This window comes from Rattus norvegicus, chromosome 14 (assembly GCF_036323735.1).
Source record: "Rattus norvegicus strain BN/NHsdMcwi chromosome 14, GRCr8, whole genome shotgun sequence".
Taxonomy (NCBI): Eukaryota; Metazoa; Chordata; class Mammalia; order Rodentia; family Muridae; genus Rattus; species Rattus norvegicus.
Window position 1 is genome coordinate 73,225,837 of NC_086032.1, and position 8,852 is coordinate 73,234,688.

Sequence of the window (8,852 nt, forward strand, 5' to 3'; positions counted from 1 at the left end):
GTTTCCAGTTCCCTGGAATCATTCTGAATATCTCCCTGCCATTATAAGGCAAAACATGATAAAAATGACTAAACCGAAGAAGGCTGTTAAAGATTAAGTTGAATGATTTTGTGAAGGAGCGCTCTCCTTCTATACTCACTTCCCATCTCAGGTAACATCTCCTTCAGGCCTTTGCCTCTTCTGTGAACCAAATACCTGTGAGCTTCCCAGTAAAAGCAATGAAGCTCCATTTACCTCCTAAAAGCCAGTGCTGATTCTGCACCTATCCCATGGCATGCCCTGATGAATGGTAGTCAAGGTGAGATAAACTAAACGTTTTTGTGCTCGTGTGTAAATGCCAATTTGTCCTGCAGAATTTTCAAACTCAAAAAATGTTCCTTTTTCAAGTGAGGTGTAGTTGTTTCCCTCCACAGTAAGTCCATGGGACTTTTACATAAATGAACCCTCTAAGATTTTTCTGTGTCTATATACTTTCCTAACTATGCATTATTGTTTCCAGCAGAGTATGACATGATATAAGCAAATGAACATTGGATGGGTTTTCCTGAGGCTAGCATGAAAACCTACAGTATTAGCACTTAGTAACCACTGGTGAATTGAACTGAGCCAAGCTGAGCAGAATTGCTGCTTGGATGTCCAGCAGGACAAATAGATAAAGTGCTACCTCTTTAGCTCTAATCTTAATGATCTTACTGATGTCCAGTGATGGATGAGGACAGCATAAACCGTTTCCCCTTTATCACCTGCCAAAACTGAAAATGCTGACAACTCTTCATGCCCTGTTGATTCTTTTCCTTCTCATAAAGGATGAGGTCAGACAAGTTTACTTGCAGTGATTGTATTGATCTTCATTCTTAAGCTGCAATTGGATCTTCCCCTTGCAGGCAAGTTGTCATTGACTTTTACTTGCAGAGACAGATACTGGCCCTGGGATGCCATGGAGGAAGCCAGACTCCATATTCAATTGTGAACAGCCCAGTGAGCTGGAATTTTTATACCCACAGAGCTAACCTTCATTATCTTGTCAGATGGGTTCTTGTATGTCACTCCCAAAAAAGTTCTATTCAAACACAGATTGGTTGAGTGGGAAAGGAGATTTTATGTTAATAAAACTTCCAAATCAAATAAAATCTGCATCCTTTTCATGTTCATCATTGTTATTAGAAATAACATAGGTAGTGTATCAAAGAAAAAAAGCAAGTTACCTGGGTGGCCAGATCTGAGTAGACAATCATTTGCCTTAGAACAAAAGTACCAGTTTATGGAATTCATTTATAAGCATTGGCTTAGTGTTTCTGAGTCTGAGACCATCTTTAACAAAAAAAAAAAAAAAGCACATTTGTCCTCTTATAGAAGGCAAAACCAAGGCTCAAAGAAACAAGGGCTATGTTGACTGCAACACTGCTGATAAGAAGTCTAATTACCAAAGGCCTTACCCAACCACACCTTACTATTTCCTTTGGCTTTTTTGACATCAAGTCACAGGTAGATGCTTACTTAATAGAAAATCCCAGTGAAAGGTTGTAATATCTTTTTTTAGAAAAACACCAGTAAAGTTTTTTATAATTGTATCATAACACAGTTATATTATTTTCCCCTTTCCTCCATCTAAACACTTCCATATACTCCCATTTGCTCTCTGTGAAATTCAGGGTCTCTTTTTCATGAATTGTTCCTACATACATATATGTGTGTGATGTATTAAATAAATGGATTTATACACTCACATGCACACACACACATATATGCATATGTATATATATATGTATGTATATGTATATGTGTGTTTGTATATATCCCTAAATAAACAAAAACAGCATGCTCTGTTCAATATTACTAGCATCTACGTTTTACATTTTCAAGGCTGACCATTGAATACTGGTTAATCAATTAGTATTTGCTTTCCTGAAGAAGACTATTTCTTCCCCTCTAAGCATTTCTTAGAAAGTGTTTATGGAGATGTGAGGCCTTGTGAGCTGTCCCCTGTACACAGTTTGCATGACTACTGGTGTCAACTTTGCTCGGGTCATGTTTAGGCAATCACAAAGTTAGTCTTCCCAATGAGCTAAGACCTAAGACTTGCATGCCCCAAAAATATCAATGTTGACAAAAATCAAAAAAAGATCTAAATTTGTGGAATAAAAGGCTTATAGTTTTTTTTAAAAGTCAATCCTCCTTAATATAATACAACACTTTAACACAATGACTATTAAAATCCTAGCAAGAGTTCTTATAGACATAGGCAAGAGTATTCTAAGTTGGATATGAAAAACCAAAGAAACCCTGTAATAGCTAAATAATTTTGAAAGACAAAAACATAAAGTAAGAAGAATTCCTAGTCCCAATTCAAGATTATGTTATAGCTTCAGTAATGAAGACTAGGATTATTCAGTTACACAGCACACTGCACAATTCCATTTTCATAGCAATCTAACAGAAGTAGAGAATAGTATGCTTGATTGGTGGTGAACAACAGTTATAGGAAACAAGGGCCTTGAGGTAGCAAACACTGGCGTGAAGGGTGAGTGTAAGAAGTCTTTGCTGAATGAGTCTTCCGCATCTTACTTCCGTTGTTGGCAAACTCGTAGCTGTGCTATTATGCGGGAGTTGTGCAAGTCACTACCATGAGGGGAGTACACAGTGATATCCATCATCTTGCCCACAAATGTCTTGCAGCTGCATGTAAATTTATGATTATCTCCAGATGACATTCTATCTGCAAAATATACCACTGTCAGACACATGGCTCCAAGCCTATTATATTCTTTTTTGAGAGCTGAGGCAGGAGGATCACCATAAATTTGAAAACAGCCTAGGGCTACATTGTGAGACTCTGTTTCAAATAAACCAAAATAACTTTAAATTTTTTTTTATTCAATTGAGTATTTCTTATATACATTTCGAGTGTTATTCGCTTTCCCGGTATACGGGCAAACATCCCCCTCCCCCCTCCCCGTCCTAACACTCCCCCCATTGCCGCCCTCCCCCCCACAGTCTAGTTCACTGGGGTTCAGTCTTAGCAGGACCCAGGGCTTCCCCTTCCACTGATGCTCTTACTAGGATATTTATTGCTACCTATGAGGTCAGAGTCCAGGGTCAGTCCATATATATAGTCTTTAGGTAGTGGCTTAGTCCCTGGAAGCTCTGGTTGCTTGGCATTGTTGTACATATGGGGTCTCGAGCCCCTTCAAGCTCTTCCAGTTCTTTCTCTGATTCCTTCAACGGGGGTCCTATTCTCAGTTCAGTGGTTTGCTGCTGGCATTCGCCTCTGTATTTGCTGTATTCTGGCTGTGTCTCTCAGGAGCGATCTACATCCGGCTCCTGTCAGTCTGCACTTCTTTGCTTCATCCATCTTGTCTAATTGGGTGGCTGTATATGTATGGGACACATGTGGGGCAGGCTCTGAATGGGTGTTCCTTCAGTCTCTGTTTTAATCTTTGCCTCTCCCTTCCCTGCCAAGGGTATTCTTTTTCCTCATTTAAAGAAGGAGTGAAGCATTCACATTTTGATCATCTGTCTTGAGTTTCGTTTGTTCTAGGGATCTAGGGTAATTCAAGCATTTGGGCTAATAGCCACTTATCAATGAGGGCATACCATGTATGTCTTTCTGTGATTGGGTTAGCTCACTCAGGATGATATTTTCCAGTTCCAACCATTTGCCTACGAATTTCATAAACTCGTTGTTTTTGATAGCTGAGTAATATTCCATTGTGTAGATGTACCACATTTTCTGTATCCATTCCTCTGTTGAAGGGCACCTGGGTTCTTTCCAGTTTTTGGCTATTATAAATAAGGCTGCGATGAACATAGTGGAGCACGTGTCTCTTTTACATGTTGAGGCATCTTTGGGTATATGCCCAAGAGAGGTATAGCTGGATCCTCAGGCAGTTCAATGTCCAATTTTCTGAGGAACCTCCAGACTGATTTCCAGAATGGTTTTACCAGTCTGCAATCCCACCAACAATGGAGGAGTGTTCCTCTTTCTCCACATCCTCGCCAGCATCTGCTGTCACCTGAGTTTTTGACCTTAGCCATTCTCACTGGTGTGAGGTGAAATCCCACTATTATTCTGTGAGGTGCAATGTGTGTTTTGAGCTTTAGTAAGGTTTCTTTTACGTATGTAGGTGCCCTTGTATTTGGGGCATATATATTTAGGATTGAGAGTTCATCTTGGTGGATTTTTCCTTTGATGAATATGAAGTGTCCTTCCTTATCTTTTTTGATGACTTTTAATTGAAAATTGATTTTATTTGATATTAGAATGACTACTCCAGCTTGCTTCTTCTGACCATTTGCTTGGAAAGTTGTTTTCCAGCCTTTCACTTTGAGGTAGTGTCTGTCTTTGTCTCTGAGGTGTGTTTTGTAGGCAGCAGAATGCAGGGTCCTCGTTGCATATCCAGTTTCTTAATCTATGTCTTTTTATTGGGGAGTTGAGGCCATTGATGTTGAGAGATATTAAGGAATAGTGATTATTGCTTCCTGTTATATTCATATTTGGATGTGAGGTTATGTTTGTGTGCTTTTATTCTCTTTGTTTTGTTGCCAAGATGAGTAGTTTCTTGCTTCTTCTAGGGTATAGCTTGCCTCCTTATGTTGGGCTTTATCATTTATTATCCTTTGTAGTGCTGGATTTGCAGAAAGATATTGTGTAAATTTGGTTTTGTCATGGAATATCTTGGTTTCTCCATCTATGTTAATTGAGAGTTTTGCAGGATACACTAACTTCGGCTGGCATTTGTGTTCTCTTAGGGTCTGTATGACATCAGTCCAGGGTCTTCTGGCCTTCATAGATTCTGGCGAAAAGTCTGGTGTGATTCTGATAGGTCTGCCTTTATATGTTACTAGACCTTTTTCCCTTACTGCTTTTAATATTCTTTCTTTATTTTGTGCGTTTGGTGTTTTGACTATTATGTGATGGGAGGTGTTTCTTTTCTGGTCCAATCTATTTGGAGTTCTGTAGGCTTCTTGTATGCCTATGGGTATCTCTTTTTTTAGGTTAGGGAAGTTTTCTTCTATGATTTTGTTGAAGATATTTACTGGTCCTTTGAGCTGGGAGTCTTCACTCTCTTCTATACCTATTATCCTTATGTTTGATCTTCTCATTGAGTCCTGGATTTCCTGTATGTTTTGGACCAGTAGCTTTTTCTGCTTTACATTATCTTTGACAGTTGAGTCAATGATTTCTATGGAATCTTCTGCTCCCGAGATTCTCTCTTCCATCTCTTGTATTCTGTTGGTGAAGCATGTATCTACAGCTCCTTGTCTCTTCTTTTGGTTTTCTATATCCAGGGTTGTTTCCATGTGTTCTTTCTTGATTGCTTCTATTTCCATTTTTAATTTCTTCAACTGTTTGATTGTGTTTTCTGGAATACTTTCAGGGATTTTTGCGATTCCTCTCTATGGGCTTCTACTTGTTTATTAATGTTTTCCAGTGTTTCTCTAAGGGAGTTCTTCACGTCTTTCTTGAAGTCCTCCAGCATCATGATCAAATATGATTTTGAAACTAGATCTTGCTTTTCTGGTGTGTTTGGATATTCCATGTTTATTTTGGTGGGAGAATGGGGCTCCGATGATGCCATGTAGTCTTAGTTTCTGTTGCTTGGGTTCCTGCGCTTGCCTCTCGCCATCAGATTATCTCTAGTGTTACTTTGTTCTGCTATTTCTGACAGTGGCTAGACTGTCCTATAAGCCTGTGTGTCAGGAGTGCTGTAGACCTGTTTTCCTGTTTTCTTTCAGCCAGTTATGGGGACAGAGTGTTCTGCTTTCGGGCGTGTAGTTTTTCCTCTCTACAGGTCTTCAGCTGTTCCTCTGGGCCTGTGTCTTGAGTTCACCAGGCAGGTCACTTGCAGCAGAAAAGTTGGTCTTACCTGTGGTCCCGAGGCTCAAGTTTGTTCGCAGGGTGCTGCCCACGAGCACTCTGCGGTGGGAGCAACCAGGAAGATCTGCCCCGCCCTTTCCGGGAGCTTCCGTGCACTAGGGTTCCAGATGGCATTTGGTGTTTTCCTCTGGCATCTGAGATGTGTGTGCCGAGTGCAGTCTCTTCTGGTTTCCCCGGCGTGTCTGCCTCTCTGAAGGTTTAGCTCTCCCTCCCACGGGATTTGGGTGCAGAGAACTGTTTATCCGGTCTGTTTCCTTCAGTTTCCGGCAGTGTCTCAGGCGCAGGGGTCCTGCCGCTCCTGGGCCTTCCCCTACGGGAACCCAGAGGCCTTATACAGTTTCCTCTTGGGCCAGGGATGTGGGCAGGGGTGGGCAGTGTTGGTGGTCTCCTCTGCTCTGCAGCCTCGGGAGTGCCCACCTGACCAGACGGTGAGGTCTCTCTCCCACGGGGTTTGGGAGCAGAGGGCTGCTGCGGGCCGGGATCCGCGGGTGTCAATAACTTAAAATTTAAAATAAATTAAAAATAAAAATATAAAGACAGGAAAAGCCCTTAAAATAGTATTCCAGATGTCAAAAAGCTTAAGTCTCGGCTGCCGCCGCGGAGAGCTCATAGGCAGCACCCCACGAGCAAACTTGAGCCTCGGGACCACAGGTAAGACCAACTTTTCTACTGCAAGTGGTCTGCCTGGTGAACACCAGACACAGGCCCACAGGAACAGCTGAAGACCTGTAGAGAGGAAAAACTACACGCCCGAAAGCAGAACACTCTGTCCCCATAACTGGCTGAAAAAAAACAGGAAAACAGGTCTACAGCACTCCTGACACACAGGCTTATAGAAGAGTCTAGCCACTGTCAGAAATAGCAGAACAAAGTAACACTAGAGATAATCTGATGGCGAGAGGGAAGCGCAGGAACCCAAGCAACAGAAACCAAGACTACATGGCATCATTGGAGCCCAATTCTCCCACCAAAGCAAACATGGAATATCCAAAGACACCAGAAAAGCAAGATCTAGTTTCAAAATCATATTTGATCAGGATCCTGGAGGACTTCAAGAAAGACGTGAAGAACTCCCTTAGAGAACAAGTAGAAGCCTACAGAGAGGAATTGCAAAAATCCCTGAAAGAATTCCAGGAAATCATAAATAAACAAGTAGAAGCCCATAGAGAGGAGTCACAAAAATCCCTGAAAGAATTCCAGGAAAACACAATCAGTTGAAGGAATTAAAAATGGAAATAGAAGCAATCAAGAAAGAACAAATGGAAACAACCATGGATATAGAAAACCAAAAGAAGAGACAAGGAGCTGTAGATACATGCTTCACCAACAGAATACAAGAGATGGAAGAGAGAATCTCAGGAGCAGAAGATTCGATAGAAATCATTGACACAACTGTCAAAGACAATGTAAAGCAGAAAAAGCTACTGGTCCAAAACATACAGGAAATCCAGGACTCAATGAGAAGATCAAACATAAGGATAATAGGTATAGAAGAGAGTGAAGACTCCCAGCTCAAAGGACCAGTAAATATCTTCAACAAAATCATAGAAGAAAACTTCCCTAACCTAAAAAAAGAGATACCCATAGGCATACAAGAAGCCTACAGAACTCCAAATAGATTGGACCAGAAAAGAAACACCTCCCATCACATAATAGTCAAAACACCAAACACACAAAATAAAGAAAGAATATTAAAAGCAGTAAGGGAAAAAGGTCAAGTAACATATAAAGGCAGACCTATCAGAATCACACCAGACTTTTCGCCAGAAACTATGAAGGCCAGAAGATGCTGGACAGATGTCATACAGACCCTAAGAGAACACAAATGCCAGCCCAGGTTACTAGATCCTGCAAAACTCTCAATTAACATAGATGGAGAAACCAAGATATTCCATGACAAAACCAAATTTACACAATTTCTTTCTACAAATCCAGCACTACAAAGGATAATAAAGGGTAAAGCCAAACATAAGGAGGCAAGCTATACCCTAGAAGAAGCAAGAAACTACTCATCTTGGCAACAAAACAAAGAGAATAAAAGCACACAAACATAACCTCATATCCAAATATGAATATAACAGGAAACAATAATCACTATTCCTTAATATCTCTCAACATCAATGACCTCAACTCCCCAATAAAAAGACATAGATTAACAAACTGGATACGCAACGAGGACCCTGCATTCTGCTGCCTACAGGAAACACACCTCAGAGACAAAGACAGACACTACCTAAGAGTGAAGGCTGGAAAACAACTTTCCAAGCAAATGGTCGGAAGAAGCAAGCTGAAGTAGCCATTCTAATATCAAATAAAATCAATGTACAACTGAAATTCATCAAAAAAGATATGGAAGGACACTTCATATTCATCAAAGGAAAAATCCACCAAGATGAACTCTCAATCCTAAATATATATGCCCCAAATACAAGGGCACCTTTATACGTAAAAGAAACCTTACTAAAGCTCAAAACACACATTGCACCTCACACAATAATAGTAGGAGATTTCAACACCCCACTCTCATCAATGGACAGATCATGGAAACAAAAATTGAACAGAGATGTAGACAGACTAAGAGAAGTCATGAGCCAAATGGACTTAACAGATATTTATAGAACATTCTATCCTAAAGCAAAAGGATATACCTTCTTCTCAGCTCCTCATGGTACTTTCTCCAAAATTGACCATATAATTGGTCAAAAAACGGGCCTCAACAGGTACAGAAAGATAGAAATAATCCCATGCGTGCTATCAGACCACCAAGGCCTAAAACTGGTCTTCAATAACAATAAGGGAAGAATGCCCACATATACGTGGAAATTGAACAATGCTCTACTCAATGATAACCTAGTCAAGGAAGAAATAAAGAAAGAAATTAAAGACTTTTTAGAATTTAATGAAAATGAAGGTACAACATACCCCAACTTATGGGACACAATGAAAGCTGTGCTAAGAGGAAAACTCATAGCGC